The sequence below is a fragment of the Chionomys nivalis genome, chromosome 1, assembly GCF_950005125.1.
Source record: "Chionomys nivalis chromosome 1, mChiNiv1.1, whole genome shotgun sequence".
In the NCBI taxonomy this organism is placed as follows: Eukaryota; Metazoa; Chordata; class Mammalia; order Rodentia; family Cricetidae; genus Chionomys; species Chionomys nivalis.
Genome location: NC_080086.1, coordinates 106,252,625 through 106,273,443, shown reverse-complemented (window position 1 = coordinate 106,273,443; position 20,819 = coordinate 106,252,625). Strand labels below are relative to the sequence as shown.

Genomic DNA, 20,819 nt, shown 5'->3' with positions numbered 1-20,819 from the left:
ATTAAATTTTCCATATTCCAAGACATGTTGAACATTGGCCAGATCTGTGATCTATGGATTTGTGTGTGTGTGTGTGTGTGTGCGTGCTGATACCATTTTGTAAAACTGAGTATTTTTTTAATTGCCTATTAAAAGAAAAGAATCACTTTACACAGACCCTAAACACACAAACATTGGCACGATGTGTAAAGCTGGGCGTACAGCAAGTTCTCAGTAACTGCCCTTGAGATTTTGACTGATGAGGCTCTATTGGTTTGTTTTAGCTTCGTTTCTATTGGTGTGATAAAATGACATGATAAAAATATATCTTAAGAAACATGACAGGAAAAGCTACAGGGGCAGGAGCTTCAGACAGTGGTTACCTCACATCCGAGAAAGAGTCCAAGACAGGCAGTAAATGAAGTCATGTATGCTTGCATGAGCACTTGCTTCACATCCTTTTTTTATACTTTCTAGGAGCAAGTCCATGGAATGGTGCTGCTTGCGTTCATGTGGATTTTCCCACCTCCAGTAACCAGATAAGAAAGATCCAGTAACCAGATAGATACTCCACTGTAGACACCGCATTGTATACACCCCACTGTATACACCCCACTGTACATACCCCAATGTAGATACTCTTCTGTACCACACTCCACTGTACACACCCCACTGTATGCACCCCACTGTACACACCCCACTGTACACATCCTACTGTGCACACCCCAGTGTACACACCCTGCTGTACACACCCTACTGTACACACCCTACTATACACACCCCAGTGTACACACCCCAATGTAGATACTCTACTGTACCACTATCATGGTAGTCTCAGACTATAGCTGCAGTAACAGCGTTTATTGGTCACAGGGTAGGTCAAGCATAGGTTCTGGGTGATTTTCCATATAATAAACCATTTCTTCCTCACAAGAACTACATCAGTCCACTCCAAGCCCCAGTAATGGGGACACTGAGGTCATTGCTATTGAAAGAGTTTAAGTGCTAAGTGAAAGGATGGCGGTTCTGAAACCCAAGAACCGCGAGGGGTTCTTGCCGATGTGTTCTGGCCTTTGCAAGTTAAGGGTAGATATGTTTGGTCAAAAGAGCCCTGAATACAAGCATGACAATGTTTTCAACCAGCTAGGATGGTCGCATCAGCTAGCAAAGACATCTTCCAGCTGGGAGCTTCCGAAGCCCGGGAACCAAATAACTCCAATATCTATGCAGTGACAGCAGTGTTACCCCAGGAACCCAGATCTCTGGAGCTTCAACTCTGTTCTTCACACACACCCTTTACCCTCCAGCTACACGGCCCTATCCTGGTGTGTACGATTAACCTCTGAAACCACTGCAGAGTTTAAATAGCCGTGTCTCCTCTGGCAACCATATCCTTTCCACGGGAGTCTTAAGCAGATAAGTTAAATCAGAACAATATGCCATACCAGAATAAGGGGAGGGTTGTGAAACCATTTTCATAGTGGGGGGGGGGCATGGCTTCAATGGGTAGTAGGTGTTTATGGACGAACACTAGAATAAATCCAAATATCTTCCCACTTAAGATGTATTGTGATTGACTTAGCTGGGAGGGGTGGGGATAAACAGCCTTCAACTCAGATGCACTCCCCTGGAAGTGGTGTCTTCCTCCTAGCTGGCACACTTTGCAGGGGCTGATTGTGCTCAGCTTGGGGGCATGAGCATTGTGGCATCGTGGGATGTTCTCTCAGTCTGTGACTTGAAGGTTATGAGCTCGGAGAAGAGATAGTTAAAGCTTCCTCGCGCCAGCGAGATGAGTTGTACCACACAGCGCCCATGCCAGGTCAGCAGTTTGGATGGAGCTGAGACACTTACCGGCTGTGCCAAGCAGTGTCAGACACCTCTGGAAGCCCCTGCCTAGGACCCCGAATTTAGATTCATGCTGCAGTCTGGGGAATGTTTTTGATGTCTGCCGGGCTACAGGGAAAAGCGCACTGCATGCACACTGCCTCTAAGAAGAGACAGAGCTCTCCAGGCTGAGCATCAGAGGAAGCTGGACCTGGGCAGGACTGCTCAGGTGAGTCGGGGCTGGGGGACCCAGAGGCTGGCCAGCTGGTTCCTGGCTCTGCCATGTTTATGGGAACTGTCGTTCTGCTGAGGCTGGCGCTGTGATACGGCAGATTGATTCCGGACGATTTCTCGGGTTTCCCTCATTCCTTGTTAAAAAGAAAGAACTGAGCTGAGCTTGCACTTTGTTCATAAAGTCCCCTCGAAAAACAGGAGGATTATCTCAGAGGGGACGGAGCCAAGGAGGAATTGTAGTCCAGACTCTCTGCTGAGTCCCCACAGCCCAGAATCTTATTAATGTATCCCCCAGGGAAATTTCTTGGGATGCTTCAAAAGGGACTGAGATGGTGACCACGGAATACACAGGATTGGGGGTGGGGTGGCCCATTTCTAATTCAAAACCCTTCTAGACTTACCAGGAAGCTGGTTGGTATTAGGGGGAAATATCTCATAACCAGGTTGTGTCTGAATTCTTCACAGGAAAAGATGGTTAAGCTTGCTGCAGCAAGCTTGAGCTCTTGTGGGGATCGAATTATGCCCTGGCTTGCTTTTGTATTAGCATCCCTGCTATAGGGTCTGGCATTTGACATGCATGAAAATGGTCCACCATCTGAAACAGTTTTGATGATAGCCCTGCCACATTGGAGAATTGGCCGAGGGCATCGTAGGAGACACAAAGCAGTTTTCCTGCAACAAGAACCACATTGGCTCAGGTCGGGGCAGCTTCAGGCTTAGGCAGGCACATCCACAGGTACCATTGCCCTGGTATCCTTAGCTCTGGACTAGGGGAGACTCTGGATCTGAGGGATGGAAAAGGGACAAGATAAAGCTAAGTTTTGGAAAGTCTGATTATGTGGTGAAATTGATAAAATAAATGCATTCCTAATTGGGGCCAGTCCTCCGGGGTTCTGGCCCATGGTGAGGATCTGGAAAGGCAATGCTGGTTGACAGGAAATAGTTCACAGGAAATAGTTTTAGCGTCCAAGAGCTTTAATCTCCTATGAGAGTTTGCTATTTAATCACCCACTGAATCCTTGCCTACTAAGGGCAAGGTGATAAAACCCCACTACTGAGGTGGGTATAACTTCTGACCTCCCGTTTGGTCTTGTCCAGGAGGAGATATGTCTGTTTCATCCATTCACAACATGGTTTGCATCCTTCTGCACTCCTGGTCTGCTCTCAGCTTCAGTGTTTATTCTGGCAGGCTCCACACCCGCATCACCTACGGTCATTGTTTAAGTTTAGCCACAAAATCAAAAAAATCCCCTCCAGCTTGAGTCTCATTGGTTACACGTTATGTATATTGATCTGCAGTAGCCCAACGTTGATGGTCTTTGAGCCTGGGGTCTACAGCTTCACACCCAGGAAGACCCCACACAAGTGGCGTGGGACACATAGGAGGAAGGACCTCATCCAACTTCAGGGAGAGACAAAGAACATCCACAACCCTGGGAAATTCAGAAGGCTTCCCCTAGGAATGTTCCACTGGGGAATGACAACAGGAAATGCAGACATTGGCGACGAGAATCCAGATGCTGCTTCAGAAGGCTGCAAGCAGCTCAGAAGCTATGTGATGCATGCTTAAGATCAGGGCAGGAAGGTCAGGCAGCTTGTACATACATGTAGGATAACATGTAACAGGACCCTTGATCTGCATTGCATGGGGTGTGGCTACGATCTAGCTAAGATTGAATTGTGATAAAGAGAAAGAAGACCCTGTTTAGGTCTGGATAGCACCTGCTCCAGCACAGAGTGGCTCTCTGATAATGGGTTAGCATTAACACTCGCAAACTAGATAATCTTTGTTTCAGATTTTTGTCCCATAATCAAATTCTGGGTTCATGATATGGAAACTAAGTCACAGGTTTGTGGGGGCACTGGTGCCCCCACACTGTTTCGTTGACTGTGCAGCAAGTCTGAGAACTCTGGTCCCTGTTATTCTTTCTGATCTGCCTCACCACCTCAGCCCAGGTGGCAAGCTATGGATGTGAGCCAGGAGCTGGAGTTAGCACAAAGACTCTGACAAGTGCATCAGAGCTCATCTAGGAAAAAAAACCCAGGCAGCCTGGTGCCAGGGAACGTTAGCATGCAGCTGCCTCTCTCTCTGTATCAGAGGTTGGAGAAGGCAGTCAAGTGACCAGAACGATTAGCCTGCAGCTTGTCGATATGGCTGCTGTGTTAGCGGTCTGGTGGGACCTCCGGAAATGATTGTTCCAGCGTACACTGCGGATTCCTCAGATCCATTTTCCTTCCCTGAAGGATTTTCTAAAGCAGTTCCATTGGGTGGCAAAGACGTTGCCTCTGACAGTTCTGATTAGCAACCCAAGGGTGGAGAGGATTTGTTCGCCTTCTTCTGAATCCAGTGTCTCCTATGTGACCTCACTTGGCTTCCAAAAAATAGCTAAATACACTGTGAATCAAGGAGCTCAGTGTGCAGAAGACTCTCTCTCTCTCTCTCTGACACACACACACATAAACACACACACACACACACAGAGAGAGAGAGAGAGAGAGAGAGAGAGAGAGAGAGGAGCATTGCTTATAACTCGGTGACTACCATGGCTCAACAAGCCTACACCATCCATATGTATAAGAGAGAACTTAACACACGACTCGCTCTCGTTAGAGAAATGAGGAGGGCCCTGTCATGAAAATAACATAATTTAGCAGCAACAACTTAGTTCACTTTATTAGGCTGAACACAGACACGTTAGTCAAGCACAGAGGGACACACAAGCACTCTCTATTTTCCAAAATACACTTTAAAACTTTGTACACTGGCTTTGAATGTCATTTATACGCCAGAGTCATAGTTTCTATTTTAACCCTCTCCCTACCCCCACCCTGTACATCTTAGTTTCTCTTCCTGTTGGTGTGATAAACGACCTAAAGAAGGGGCGGGGTGTTCGGACTTGCAGGTCTAAAGCAAATTCCTTCACAGTGTGGGAAGTCCCAGAGGCAGCAGCTTGAGGAAGCTGATGACAGCATACCTAGGCAGATGAATTGAGAGTGGTGTCTGCGGGCGCCTTAGTGTTCAGCTTGCTAGGGAATGGTGCTGCTCGTAGTGAGTATATCCCTCCGCTTCAGTTAGTGTAATCCAGGTCCCTCACAGACGTACCCAGGTGATTCTAGATTCTGACAAGATGGCAGCACCAACCGTTATATTGTATCAGAGTTTTTCTTTAAAATATTTTAATGGCTTTTGATACCATTTAAATGTATTTTTATTATATTATATATTAGCTACTTTCGCATCACTGTACCCAAAATTCCTGAGATACTGACTTCAAGGGGGAAGGAGCCATTTTAGCTCACAGCGCGAGAGGGGTTCGTCAGGGTTTGCTTGTCTTTTCTGGAACGGGGTCGAACATTTAGGCCACATAATTAGGGAGTCTGAGAGCTTCTTAACCACATGGTATTCAAGAAGTAGAGAGTGAGGAGGGGATTACCAGGCACAGCCTCCAAAGGCCTACCTTTGGGGTCCACTTCCTCTAAGCAGGTTCCTCCTTCCTGGATTCTCCAAAACCTCTCAATACAGTTGCCATCCGCTAGGGGCCAAGCCTTCAAACACATGAACCTCTGGGATCATTTCATGTCAAATCCACACAGTACCTGGATTCTTATGACAGTTTCCAGAACCCCTTTCCTTCCCTCTCTGCAGGTTGGGAAAGCCAGCTCCTGAGAAGGTGACCGGCTCTCATTACCACCAAGGGGCTGGTAGGATCCCCAGACTGTGCTGAAGTCTCCATACATCATGAGAGAGACCATTTAGGTTTCTTTCTGGCCTAAATTATGAATTGATGGAAGAGAGAGAGAGAAAGAGAGAGAGTTGTTTGACCTGAATGGCATGGTACTGATGAGGCTGATGCTCTCAGGTGCTAGGATGAGGGCTATGAGACTGCCTTAGGACACCAGTAGGGGGGGTTACCTGTGTCTGTGGGGGAGGAGCACAGCAGGCTGAGACTCTGCGGCTACCTTTTTATTTACTAAGTGCAGCGGGCCATAAAGTAGAACAAAGACGAGAATGTGGGAGAGAATTGAGGGGAGGAGGGGGTGGCAGGGGTTGGGAGAGAAGCAATTAGCATGCATTTTATACATGTTCGAAAATGTTCAAGAACACATTTAATTCACTAAAAAAAAAATCAAATGAAGAAAACAAATGCCTACTGTCACCTACTTTATGCAGGGCTCTTCTCTCAGCATGGTATCTAGTGAAACTGTTGGGGGCCTCTTGTCCAAACAGCTGAAAGAAAATCCACACAGAGAAACAAAGAAAAATGAAGAGTATGGCCGGGCTAATGTTGTTGGAAGACTGCTTAGACCATAAGGGAAAGGGTGCACTTTAAGCTATAGGAGAGACCCTGGGGGTGGGTCTCTCAGAGCACACTAGAGCAATAGAAGGAAAACCAGTCCCTGTGAAAGGCCAGCGAGGCAGGATAAAGTCCAGGCACAGGCCAGGGGGAAAGTTTTGTTTCATTCAAATGGGCTACAAGACACATGGGATGTATTGTAGGTGTGTGTACATGTAGGTGTATGTGCCTGTGTGTGTGCATGCCAGGGAATGGTAACTTCTAACCCTTCAAGATCTCAGCCTCAGGAACAGTGAAATTAAGGGAACTGACATGGCTTCAGGGAGTCTAAAGGGACATAGGCAGAGATGACAGAGATCTCAGCAGCCAGTTGAATGTGCCTTGCCCCGAGTGGGGGAAGGGGTTAGGGTTGAATGTCCTCTACTGCAAAGCCCACAGATCTGTGTGTGCACCAGAAAGGATCAGACCAAAGCAAAGTGTGGCTAGAGTTTGCAGGGTGTTCTAGAGTGCGGTGAATTACCCAAAGGGTCGTATGATTTCCACACACATGACATCACAGTGGCTGCTTGCCCCCATATTCATGTCCTTCAGAAAGCAGAATAGACAAGGTCAGGTTCAAAAGATCCAGCCCTTGTAAGAATTGTCTTTGTCTGGTATGGCATAAATACTTCTTTATATACTACTGCTCTGTCACGTACAGGTGAGGCCTGGGCGTCCATCTCCTGGGGCGGATCTAAGAGGACCAGAGCTCCCATCTCATAGTGATACTGATGAATGTGGCAGACCTGAGAAGAGCTTACAGCGCCTGACTGTCAGTGGTGAGGTGTCTGCTGCTGCTGGAGTTGTACTCCTGGCTCGTCCTGGAGCTTCCTGGTAATCCTCCCATCTCCATCTCCCATCTTGCCAGAGCAGTGCTGAGATTACAGATATCTGTCACCACATCAGGCTCTCTGCATTGGTTCTCTGTATTGAATGGTGGCCTTCTAGTTTACTGAGCTTCTGCCCAGTCAACCATCTTCCCCACCCTCTGCCTCCTCTGCTTCCTGTCTGCTTGGCCTCACCAGACCTATTCCTGGGAACCTCCTCCATCTCCACTGTGGGTTAACAACCTGTGAACAAGTCACTAACTGCCCCAGGGGAGAAGGAGAGGAGGCCAAGGTGTCTTAACCCACCGGTGTTAAGGAGGCAGTGAAATTCATTTTTACATTTCAAGGCCTAAGCAAACCTCTTCTCAGGGGAGGGTCCAGTCGAGGAGTTTGGGGGAAGGGACTGGTTCAGAAAAGGTAGGACTTTGGGGAAAGCCTTTCCTGAGGTCTGAAGCTGCTTGGTGCCCAGGTCGGGAAGTGGAATGCCAATGCTGAGCCTCTGATCTCGGACGTTCCCACCATGTCTGCTTTGAAGGTGGGGTTCTGGATCAGTTCTAGCTCTATCCACCTCTTCCTTGACCCCCTGGGACCTGCCTGGTTCTCTGCATGCCCCACCTCCGTCCAGCTGCTCTGAGATGCCTGTTCCCCCTCCTCATTCCACCATCCCCTAGACCTTCCCAGGTGGCTGTATATGCACTCTGTTCTCTTCCTAGGGGTCAGACTTCACACTTGTGCACTGGGCTTGGGAATGGGTCCAGGCAGGCGTGGGACTGGTAGTCACTCACCTCCCTCGGGAATTCCTCCCTTCTCTCCCCCACCCCTCACTCTGTACCCAGCAGCTGACAGAGGTGATGAATGAAAGAAGGGACAAAAGCCACATGTGACCAGAGAATAGACAAGAAGTGAACGAGCCTGGGGTTGCACCCATGGGCTAAGATTTTCAATGAAACCCTGCAGCTGCTCCCATGGGACTCCTTAGCTGCTGTGGAGGCTTCTAAAGGTTAGCCATGGGTAAGGAAGCAGGAAGAAGGGAGAAACCCTTTTGTTCTTAAAGAGACAGAGTCTACATTCTGATTGGTCTTTGTCTGGCACTGGGCTCATTAAAGGCAGAGTAGAGGATTTTAGAAATAGGGGGAGCTGTGAAGGATTGAAACAGTTATTACATAATTTTAATAGTTGATAGGCTAAGTATTAATGACCCAAACCGGAGACTAGCAGCGGGTATATCATACCCATATGATAGAATTGAAGAATGGGAATGAACGTTCCCAGAACAATTGCATTTGTGTGTACTGGGAAGGGAGGTGTTTTGTGATGCTGTGCATGGAGCCCAGCATTTTGAACACAGCCGGAACCCAGTTTTAGAAGCATCTAAACCTTGTCATGCCTTCACTGGGCACATATGAATCCCTTAGGACGTATCACCTTCTTTTCTTTGTGACTTTCCTTCCCTGCCCTTTAATGAGACCTCTGGCAACCTCAAATCCTTCATCTTGCATTTTCCCGGTCTGTTGTATATCCATCCCCTCGTTGCAGCCACAGTGTTTCTCAGAGGGAGCCACCATCTCTTAACCTGGTGTGAGCCAGGGCTACAGCTGAGAAAGCCGGAAGGTAGTGTGTGTCAGCCCCAACCTGCAGGCTTCAGAGAGGGTCCATGGAGACCCACATGGCTTCCTGGCTCCTACTTCAGCTGAGGGAAGATGTATTTCTTTTCATTGTAATCCCTTGCTGTCTTTTATTTTTGCCGCTTTGGGCCCTTTTACTAACAGATGGGAGATTCACTTCTCAATTCTGACATACACTACAAACGTGACACTTGATAAAATGGTTAAAATGTTAGATTTGATTTAGATCTTCAAATATATGAGGGGTTTACTAACATACATTAAGCCCTTTCAAGTTCATTATGTGTCATTCTGGCCTCCAAAGGGACCGTGGGAAGGGTCAGAGGGTTTGTACCCTTGTCCTGGATAAGGTAATACTTCCCCTAACACACAATCTTGATGAAACTCTGGCTAGTAGGTTCAACTCTCTATGAAGAGAAAGCTTTTCCCCCTCAATTCATTTATACAAACGGCAAAAATTATTTTATACAAGGGTAACTTGGGTAAGTGTTATTTGGTATATGTGTGTGTGTTCTCAAGTACACATACAGGTTCCTTTCTATCTATGTAATGGTGGTGGTGGTGGGGTGTGTGTTCTCAAGTATGCATACAGGCACCCTTCTATCTATGTGGTGGTAGTGGTGGTGGTGGTGGGGTGTGTGTTCTCAAGTATGCATACAGGCACCCTTCTATCTATGTGGTGGTAGTGGTGGTGGTGGTGGGGTGTGTGTTCTCAAGTATGCATACAGGCACCCTTCTATCTGTGTGGTGACCATAAGACTAGTTCAGCTGCTGTTTCTCTGCTGTTGTCCTCCTTGTTTTTCAAAACAGGGTCTCTCACTGATCAGGAGCTCAGCCAAAGTCGGCTTGGCTTGCAGTGAGCCTCATAGATCTGCCTGTTTCTGCAGCCCCAACGCTGCTGGAATTCTAATCCCATGCTGCCATGCCTTGCTTTTTACCTTGTGGATATGGAATTCAGGCCTCTGTGATTGTAAGGCAAGTTACTCTCCAGCCCCTCTGCTGTCTTCATTAACAGAACAAAGGGCAGGGTTGTGGGGGGAGCATGAGTGGCCCTTTCTGTCCCCAGAGCTGGGTGTCCTTTTGTCTGTGCAAAGTTTGTCAAAAAATACCCTTGGAGCACATTGCCCTACTTGTGGGTCAGAGGCCAGCGGCCACCCTCAGCTTCCATGTGCTGTGCCTGTGCAGTTGGGACTCACAGTGGCAAGCTCTATCGTGCACCTCAGCAGAGAGAACTAGGTCTCCTTGGCACTCATGTGGCATTTCCAGGCAGTCACCCAGGCTAGGTGGCTAATGCTCACTGGTGAGGTGGACCAGGTGTTGTGAATCGGTAGAACGTGCTCATTGGCTGCTGACAATAGTCACCATCACAGATGTGCTGGGGTGCCTCCTCATTGGCTGCTGACAATAGTCACCATCACAGATGTGCTGGGGAGCCTCCTCATTGGCTGCTGACAATAGTCACTATCACAGATGTGCTGGGGAGCCTCCTCATTGGCTGCTGACAATAGTCACCATCACAGTTGTGCCTGGAATGGGTACTTATCCCTAGACTCCCAGGACAGGCCAGAGGCTACTAAGTTCATTGTGGAATCTTCTAGCTCTCCATAGTGCTACCTGTAGAAGGGATGCTGTGCAAGAGCCACCACTATTTCTGACATCTGCTGGGTTCCACCAACAGGAAGCACCGGCCTCTCAGAAATCTAACTTCTCAGGTGGTAAGATAACTGTTGTCTCAGAGAAGAAAAAACAAACAAACAAAAAACCTAAGGAGTAAAAACCCTACAGAAGGGAGTCTCCAAGAGAGGTGGTATGGCGGATTTTCCTCCGGCCTCCGCATGACCTATTGTCTGACATCAGGCCCAGTATTCATATTTGTGCCTCCCACTTGTTCCCCCGCCCAGGAATTGGGGTCCCACGTTATGCACATTTCACTTCAGTTTCTTTTCTGTTTGAACCCCAAAGCCTTTGGGGAGAGGTGGAACTACTTAGGTGAGCTGAGCTGATGGAGGTTGCCTTCTTCCTAAAGGCCGGTCCTGAACCCAAGGTATCCAGCCGTCCAGTGGAGAACAACACACATGTCGATGGCAGCTTCTGATGCCTGACAGAAACTCAGCGTAGGAAGCATTCTTGTGGTTCTAATTTTATGAAATTCTTTCTATCGGTATGACTTACATCTGGCAGCTAAGGAGGCTTGGGGCTGCTTGCAGAAGTGCTTAGAGACAAACCTGCAGACTTCCTCGGCTGGTATTCCCTACATACAAACACAATAGTGATGGGATTCTGAAGCCCAATTAAGTGGAAAAGGTCCCTCTGGAGGTAACAATAGGCCAGTGCCCAGCAGCAACAACAACAAAAAAAGCTACTTAGTTGGCCTCTTTTGTTAAAAAGAATCCTTAAAGAAAGCCCCCCTCTGAATCCCCTGAATGGGGACTGAACCAATCTCCCATCTTAGGCGTCACACACAGGGTTAATTGAATACTTGGAATGGGGGTGGGTCCTTCTTTTGTGGCAGTAGCTGGTCACAAAACAAAACCCAGTCCTTGGGTCTTGAAGGGGTTTCTAGCTCACACCCCTTTTGGAAATTAAGCCTTACAGTTCCGCCTTCCAGGCCAGCCTAGAGCCCTGCAGAGAGACGGTAATCTTTCCAACACAGAATTTACTGGAAAGGGGGAATGTAGCATTTCAAGTTGCCAGCTGAATGCAGAAGTCCCTGCAGTCAGCTTTGCCCCCTCTTTGTCCCCGGTACACTGGGTTGTCAGCTGGCTCCCGTGGCGGAGTGGGTGGAGGAAGGGGGCTTGTCAGTTCTGCAGCCTCCGTCACCCTACCCCCGACTCCCTCCCCATCCCCCACAGTAAGCTGGGCTGGGTAATTAAACCTCAGTGGCCTGGAAAGTTTAGAGGGCACTAAGCGCCTGCTGCTTCCCGAGTCTCCTCCCCAGGCTGGGAAACGGGCTTTAGTTACATTGTGTCTTTCCAGGTAAACAAGCTTGGGAAAGGTCATAGGTGGGAACTGAAAGAGCACCTTGCTTGTGTGAATGGTTTGCTTAATTAAATAATCACAAAAGTAACTAATTGCAGCAAAAAAAAAAAAAAAAAATTGAGAGTTGAAGTCATTAATTAATGGTAACCAAAAATTGAGGGTTAGATTTGTTTCCACGTGCCAGTTTTCAAGCTATCTTATTAAACAGGATATTTTCTTGGGATACTAAACGTTGGAGAAATGTTTATATTATTTGCTTATTTATTTTTTGCAGCAGCACACAGCAAGAATTGTAAAAAGCGGGGGCTCTTGTAACGGGGGGGGGGAGAACCTTGTAACAGCCTTGATAAGGAATGCCTTGTTTTCTCAGGCAAAGTGTTTTATTATTTGGGGCCTGTGCCTTTTTTCTTTCCTTTTTTTTCCTAATTGAAAATATTTGTTTACAGTTTCATACAAATACGATGAGTTGAGATTATATTCACCTCCCTTAGCCACCCGCTTTCTTTCCCCTCTGGGCCCCTTTTCAACACCTCTGAAGAAACAGTACCCTTTCCTCCCAGTCAGCCAGTAGCTACCCCCTCTGAGGGAGGAACCAGGTCTCTAGGGCCCACTCTCTGTCCATGATGGAGCATAGAAGGACCCCATCTTGTGCGGCTACCCATAGTTACTGTGTATTATGGCCACCATCCCAGTTTTCTTCCCTGTTGCTGTGATAAAGATCATGGCCAACAGCAACTTGGGGGGGGGGACGACGGTGGGGTCACCTCTAGGTAGATAGATGGTCCTGGGTACTATAGGCTGAACAAGCCACAGGAGCAAGCTCGTAAGCAGGGTTCCTCCATGGTGGCCTCATCAGTTCTTGCCTCCAAGTTCCTGCCCTAACTTCACCCAGTGAAGGACCATGCTGTGGAACTGTAAGCTGAAATAAGTCCTTTCCTTTCCAGGCTGCATTTGCTCCTGGTGGTCTATCACAGCAATAGAAACGCTAACGAAGACAAGAGGTGGTCTTCATCAGGATCCCTGAAAGGTTCTGTGTGGAATCTGAGGCTGGGAATTCATCTCTGACCTGTGCAAAGTGCCTTTGGCATTAAGGAGACCCAGAGGTGTTTTGTGATATCACTGGACACCAAGATTTGAAAAGACACTAGAGCCCACATTGCTACCTTGGAAAATAACTCTTTGTTTCTTTGGCATGCGAGAGAACCAATTCTGCTACCACCACCGCCTCTTCTCTGTCTCCATCTGTCAGGACGGGTCACCGTGGCCTGTAATGACGAGAGGTAATGCCTCGGGCGGGAAGGACCATCGTACAGGACCTGTTCTAGGAAGTTCCTTGGAGGAACAGAAAAGCACTCCGACTTACATATTTCTTCCATCTAGCTAAGATTTTTTGTTTGTTTGTTTCAAGAGGGAGAAAGAATGTCTTTTTTCATCACAAATGAAGCAAATGTATTTTATGGTTGGTGAGGGACAGAAGTCATCAGGAGTTTCTCTGTGCCTGGCTCATTTGGGCCAGTTTGAAGAGACCCAGGCTGGGAGTATACCATGAGTACAGCCAAGGCTTCAGTGGGAAGTACTGAGGACGTAGTTGAGTTCGCGCACTTGCAAAATAACGTGAATCTCCTAGGACTGTCTTAATGGCGCTGTTCCCACTGCAGTGGGTGTGGTTGGCACACACCTGTAAAATCCTGGCACTCAGAGGAAAGAGGGAAGAGCGGCAGCAGAAGGAAATCCAAGACTATGCTTGCCAGCAGGGTGAGTTCCAGGGTAGCCTGGCTTATATAAGACACTGTTTCAAGAAACAAACACTAACCAAAAAGATCATTCGGGGTTTAGCAGAGAGGCATCCCACATAGGGGAAACATCGCTACCAGATGTTCTAACTTGCGTCACCTGAGGACATTCCTTGAACGTTGGTATTCAGATACCTAAGCTTGTGTCTGGAAGTCAGAACTGATGATACTTGGATAACCCTCACGGGAATACGATCACTGCCTTGATATATAGCTTATTGTGATGTTTCTCACAATGCTCTTGTTGTTTTGGTTTTTTTTTTTAATTGATGCTGTTTTTATAGCAATCCCGACATTCATAGCTATACGTGTTGAGTTAGCTGTAGAATGTTTTCACGAATGCTTCTTAGTGCCGGATTCATTTCTGCTCCTGTGATAAAACAGCTGGGGAAAAAGCAACGTAGGGAAGAAGGCTTGGCTCACAGTTCCAGGTTACAGTCTATTCTCTAGGGGCAGTCAAGGGAGGAACTTGGGGCAGCTAGCCATATCCACAGCTAGGAGTCGAGAGACCACGTCTGTTTGTATTCAGCCCCAATGTGTGGGTCTCCTCACTTTAACACAGTCACAACAGTCCCCTATAGACATGCCTGCATGCCGGCCTGATTTAGGCAGCCACTCACTGAGTCTCCTTTCTCAAGCGAGTCCAGATTGTGTCAATGGAACAATTTGAGTGAGACTGGTCTCCATAGGCTCAGATGTTTTAATACTTGATCCAGGTTGGTGGCCTTGTTGGAGGAAATGTGTCATGGGGAGGGTGGCTTAAAGCTTCAAAAGTTAAAAAAAAAAAAAAGAAAAGAAAAAGAAAAAAGACTGGCCATCCCTATGCTTGTTCTCTCTCTCTCTCTCTCTCTCTCTCTCTCTCTCTCTCTCTCTCTCTTTCTCTCTCTCTCTCTCCTTCCTCTTTGTGGATCAGGTGTGAGCTCTCAGCTACTGCCCCACCAGCACCATGATGATGGACTCCTATCACTCTGGTACCATAAGCACCCCAACTCTTCCTTCTATAGGTTACCTCGGTCATAGTCTTTTATTACAGCAATGGAAAAATAACCACTGCCATCAAACTGACAACTTAAAGGAACCATCACAGACAAAGGGAAGCAACCATCCTTTCTTGTTCTTCCTTCAGTCTGAACTTTTAGGCATCTTGGCTAGGATGGGGATATTGGTGCTGTGAATTAGAGTCTGAACCGGGATTGGCTGGCTAAAGGGAGCTGCCGTAGCAGTTGGGGTGCATGCACCCAGCAACGCAGGGTCTCAGGAGAGAAGAGGACAAAGCCTGATGCACACCTTGGGGTGTTTTGTTTCTGTTTGTTTTATTTTGCTTTGCTTTTCCCAGAACAAGGAGCAGACACCGTGCCACGATCACGGAGCCTATACACCGAAAGAAGGGCTCATTTTAACCATGCAGGAGGCTGATGTAGCAGTTCACTCTAATTCAAATAAAGAATTGATCAATTAAAGGAAACCAGCTATTAGAGGAATCCGGGTTCCTTCACTCACCTGAGCTGCGAACCTTTCTTGCGAGCATCCCCTACACTTCTTAGTGTCTTTGTGGATAAGGGACTCACATTTAAAATCCCTTGGACTAAGAACTTTGCCCTACATGGTCATTCACTGCCCTTTGTGTTAGACCCAGTGAGTTCCTGGATAAGAAGTCTGGTGGCTGCTATTGCCAACTATCTCCATCTGCCCTTCATCAATGGCTTCCGTGAGGTCACTTTTCTTTTCTTTCTCATTAAATCACAGAAATAAGAATTAAAAAGTGTGTGTGTATCTGTATGTGTATTTGTGTATCTGTCTATCTGTTTAGTCCAGAGAATGACTGTGTGGAGTCAGTTCCTTCCTTTGCTTAGTTGCAGTGTGGTTCTTAGGTTTCCGTGTTTGAGTGACAAGCACTTTTGCCCACTGAGCCATCTATCCATGCCTTAAGTACACACCCTGGAACTTGGACAGATTCTGCCCCATGCAATGAGGACCGGTCAAAGGTCTGGTCACAGGCCCTGGGATCCTTTGTGAGGAGTGATTCTATCCCATCCCCGCCTTTGTGATTTTGATATTGGTAGTGGCACAGCTCCCAGGAGGTTGCTTGTTTTCTTGGGCAGAAGTCTACCATGTCATGTCCTTTTTGCAGCTGGAAGAGGCAGATGGGCAGTGCTGTGTGGCCCAGCTCCGAGTGCCAAGCATTTCCGTAGCACCTCTGAACTATACAACCTGTGATGACAAGTTGCGGTGTCTCTCTGTCCCCTTTCACATGGTGTAGAGGATGAAATTTCTGACCCACAATCTGCCCTGCAACACCCAAGACAAAATTGGGATCCTAAATCTCAAACTCCAAGAACTCTGGTCACGTTGTTGAATCTCTTACTTTGGAAGTTACTGGTGTCCAGTCTAAGTATGGTGGTGGGAAAAATGATTTTATTTGACCCAAACTTGGCCATGCACAAACTCCACACTCTCTCTCAACCACTCAGTGCTCTCAACATAGCATATTATGATAATAGACTTTACAGAGAATGCCGTGGCATCCTTACTGACACAGGGCCACATAGCTCCATGGAAATCCACATGGAAGAGATGAAGCTTAGAATACCAAATGAGGATTGAAGCCTAAACTCCTGCCAACTATTGGAATGAGACATGTATTCAGGGCCCGACACACTACACTTTTAGACATCCTGGGCATTGAAGCTGGGTGTTTCTGTCTTGGAGGCTATAGGCACTGTGTGTCACAGGCATTAGAACTAAGCAGCCATGAACTGGGATGGGGCAGGATAAAATCTCGCAAGGTTTAATATTCCATCTCAAGGCAGGTAGCAATAAAATACATACAGGCACTGGCACAAGGCTGCGGTGAGAGTCCTAAGGAAGAAAGCACATGCCCGGTATGGAAGTCTCAGTAAACACTAACCCATGTTGTCTACAAAATTTTAGGTAGGAGTCAAGTGACAGTTTCAAAGTCATCAGAACTCAGAGGCCCTGAGCCCAGACTAAAGGGTGGCTGCCACCACAGTGAGATGCCTGTACTCTGGCAGGCATTTCCCTGACTCCAGAGAAGTCACATATCCAGAAGGTGATCCTGGATCACCTGTGGGGACTTACCACCATGACATAGATGTACCCAACATGACTGACTGCATATGAGACACACTGCCAAACACAGAACAGGCCTTTGATCATTCCAAATGTGTTTTGAAGAGAAAAGAAAGAGATGCAGCCCAAGTGACACAAGGTGACCCAACAGACATGGCAACATAAAGATAGCCGTAGCCGCAAAGTTCGGTGAGCTCACTTGGGACTCCCTTTCCTCTTTATCTCCGTTAACTATTGAAACATCCTTGAGGACTACGTCCCGGATGATCTTGAATCACAAGGTCAAGCTGTGCTGAGTCACAGCTTGACCTTGGACAGGGGCAAAAGACTCGCTTAGCTTCCTGTTGATACTCTACTATTGGGAGTTCTCCGAGGAGGTGATGGTCCCAGAATCCTCCCAACATTGTTCAAAAGCGGCTACCAGGCGGTGGTGGCAGTGGTGGCGCACGCCTTTAATCCCAGCACTCGGGAGGCAGAGGCAGGCGGATCTCTGTGAGTTCGAGACCAGCCTGGTCTACAAGAGCTAGTTCCAGGACAGGCTCCAAAACCACAGAGAAACCCTGTCTCGAAAAAACCAGAAAAAAAAAAAAAGCGGCTACCGTCAGGCCACCCTCTTCCCCACTGGGCACTGTGGACACCAGGTAAATATACCCTGGAAAATAGCTGGTATGAGCAGGCATCTGGTTTATCTTGCCTGATGTGACCCAGTAGAAAAGCCCGGTGTGTGCAGTGCATCTCATTACAGTGCTGGTAGAGACAGGTCCCCTCTGAGGGCTGGCTCGCTGCTACCAGCCCCCTCTCTACAGCGTCTCTCTAGACATTTCCTGTCATGTCCGTGTGTGTGTGTGTGTGTGTGTGTGTGTGTGTGTGTTCCCTAGTCCTGTGCTAACGAGGATCTTTGAAAAATGACTGGTATAGTAATGATCTACGGAACTTACCGGAGATAGCAATTAAACACGGTTAATGGCTGGGGTACACTGACACATTAAAAGGCCTGCAGACGGCGATTTATGAAGACAGCTCTGCCGCCAACTTGGTATCTGATGCATTTTTCTAGTTTCCGCTTAGGCAGACTGGTCTCCCATTTGGAAGGATTTCCAGGCTTCTTCTGGAATATCCAGTTGCCAGGACACCAAGAGAAAAAACAAAAAAAACCAAAAAACCAAAAACACATACCAAGCTTTGCCATCCCTCCTTGTGCATCCGTGTCTCATGGTGCTGGGGCGGGCATTGTCCTCAAGAGGCCCTCATCAACAGTTCACTTTTCAGGAAAGAAAATTGGGAGTAGGTGTATCAAAGGAGAAGTGAAGGGCTGGGAAGACAGGTGACGCAGTGAACAATGTTCTTGTCACCTGAACGTCGAGACTGTGTTTTCATATCAAGCCCCACATAAAATCCCAAGCTTGGGGGCTGTTTTAGTTAGCTTCTCTATTGCGGTGACAGAACCGCATGACCCAAAGCAACTTGGGAAGGAAAGAGTTTATTTCAGCTTACTGGTGATCATCCATCATGAAGGGACGTTAAGGCAGGGGCTCAAAGAAGGAATCTCGAGGCAGAAGATGAGGCAGAGGCCCTGGGGGAAGCCACACACCGTCTTGATCTTGACGGCTTACTAGGCCCAGACCAAGGGTGGCACCATCCACAGTGGTCTGGGCCCTCCGACGTCAATCAATAACCAGGAAAATGCCAACAGACACGCCCACAGGGCAATCAGAAAGAGACAATTCTTCAAGTTCCCAGGGGACTCTGGATTGTGTCATGTTGACCAGAGCTACCCAGGACTGTGGCACACACTTACAGACCCAGGCCTTCGGAGGCAGAGGCAGGAAATCCCTGGGGCTTATTGACAGTCTGTCTGGTGAGCTAGCTCTACTTTCAGGGTGAGACTTTTTCAACAATAAATTGAAGAGGTTGAAGACAGAGGACATGGATCTCTGCCCTGCATATACACAGACACACATGTGCCTGCTCACCCTCACATACAAGCAATCTCACAAATTCGTACCCCCACACGTACACACATACAAAGAGAAATTGTAGATTTGACATCAGAGATGAGTTTTCTACATGGTAGGACATGATTTGATGGCAATGATGGAAAGGAATCACTGGGTCTCACTATCTTAAACTTGGCTGATTTCTCGCTCTAACAGATATCCAGCTTCCTGCAGTGAACAGAGCTGCCCAGCTCACCCGCGGTCAGCAGGCTCCAGGATTATATCATCTTCATTATCTAGAGTCCTACCTGTGACAGGTGAAGAAACCAGCCCAATCTCCGGTGACACAACAGAGCGCCACAGATACCACATTCTTCAATGTCTGCACCCTAGCTGTTGGATCTGTTTACCTTTGTGGTTCTGGGTATTTGTCAAGACAGCGATGTCGAAATCTGAAAGCTGTGTTGATAACACCACTCATAAATCAGCTTTCTCAGTCATCATGATGATGTTGTTTTCTCTTTTTTTGACCGAAAATGTGTTCCTTTTGGCCTTTGCATCGTGAGACCCAAGGCAGAAGTGCCCAGATAACTCGGAGATAACTCAAGATGCTGCATTTGAAAGCTCTGGCTTACCTGAGGGGGACACAGAAGAGGTGAAGAACCTTCCCTGGAAAAGTAAGAGTGTATTTGGACCATGGAAATAACATGTGTTTGGGCAAGGCGATGGCTGGTTCTTGTTGATGCCACCTGTTTGGTGAAATCTCTGAAATAAGCACTTTGCTCATTCACAGGATCATGGAGGGCATAAGGATCTTGAGGGCATTGGTCCTAGGAGCATCAGTGAGATAACACGGTGTAGAGGGGACTCTCTGCTTCTACTGGAACCGTCATTCAAGGCTCAGAAAGAATATCTGGGTTGGACATGGCTCTAATGCATCCTGTCTTCAGGAATTTCCTGGGGAACATCGGGATAGCGTATTCCCTGAGGAACACGGAAGAAGAAAGTACAGCTCCTCCCCGGGGTTTGGATCATTCTGAACGACATGAAATTCTGCTTAAGTCCAGGAGGAGTGGCTTAAAGCGTGCTGTGATTGAGAAGGTTGAAGACAAATTAGGATCATATTTTATTCCACCTGGAGAAAAGGTGATGCAGTGGATTTCATGTTCTTTAGAAATATGTCCAGTCAATGCTGGTGTTGAAAAAAAGGACAGAGACGATCCTTTTTCGGGCAAGCAAAAGCAGATATGGACTTGGTTTGTGAATGGTGGATGGAGGAACCCAGCATGGTATTGATGATCTCTAGAAACTTCCAGACAAACAAATGTGGGTGTCCCCTGTTAGATTCCTGAGAGTGGGTACTGCAGAAGACTTCTGGTGTTTTCTACAGATAAATGCTTACACAGAACTGTTTATTACTGTAATACAGTCATGCTATCACAGGCTTTATTATTTTCATGTGTTTTAATAGTTGCATTCCGAACTTTGCTCTTGCCCGAATCCTAAGAGGTGTTTCGCTGTCTTTTTATTTTTTAATTTTTTGTTTTTCTTTCTCAAATAGAGCTGAATAGGGGACAGAGGGAAGAGTGTGGTCATTGCCTGGTTCTCCAGTGCACTTGAAAGAGGTGGTGAATGGTCTCTAAAGGTTGGAGAGGTGGCCTGAGAGATCACTCACAAACTTGGAGCTCTAGAGCCCATCAGGAAGTCATACTGCCCCTCCTTCCCCCGCCTGGCAGGCTCACTCTGCTTCCATTCACTCGGGATGGCTCAGGCTTTGCTCCACCAGTTCTCAGCAGTCAGTTATTAAGGGAGAAATGGGAACAAAAGCACATCTCAGCCGCCAGGCGTTCTGCATTTGTGGGCGTGGATGGAGGAAACCTCAGCGTAGCCATTGTTAAGAAGCCCAGCAGCTGGCAGCTCGGGCCAGCTGCACCAGCTTCATGGGGGCTGCTCCCAAGCTGCTGCTTTTCCAGCCTCATTCAAGGCCAAGTGGGGCCATGTGCATGCTTGTTGTCCCATAGGTTTGCAGGGAAGTGGGAGGCCATTTAAAGGGCACACAGCCTACCATGTTAAACTTCAATTTGCATGGGGATGACTTGGCTCAAGGTCAGGTTTTCCTTGGACCCAGAAGTTAGGTTTTTTTTTTTTTTTTTTTTGCATGTGTGGATGTGTGCGTGAGGAGGAAGGAGGTAGTGAG

At 47.5% G+C, this 20,819-nt stretch overlaps 1 long non-coding RNA gene across 1 annotated transcript; it reads left to right on the top strand.

Annotated features, from left to right (window-relative positions):
- The first annotated feature begins 1,679 nt into the window (after positions 1-1,679).
- On the top strand, positions 1,680-20,061 carry LOC130879160 (uncharacterized). The gene is made up of 4 exons (XR_009057557.1): positions 1,680-2,032; positions 7,033-7,205; positions 12,747-13,557; positions 18,839-20,061. It is a non-coding gene; the product is annotated as an uncharacterized LOC130879160 (long non-coding RNA).
- The last annotated feature ends 758 nt before the right edge of the window (positions 20,062-20,819 follow it).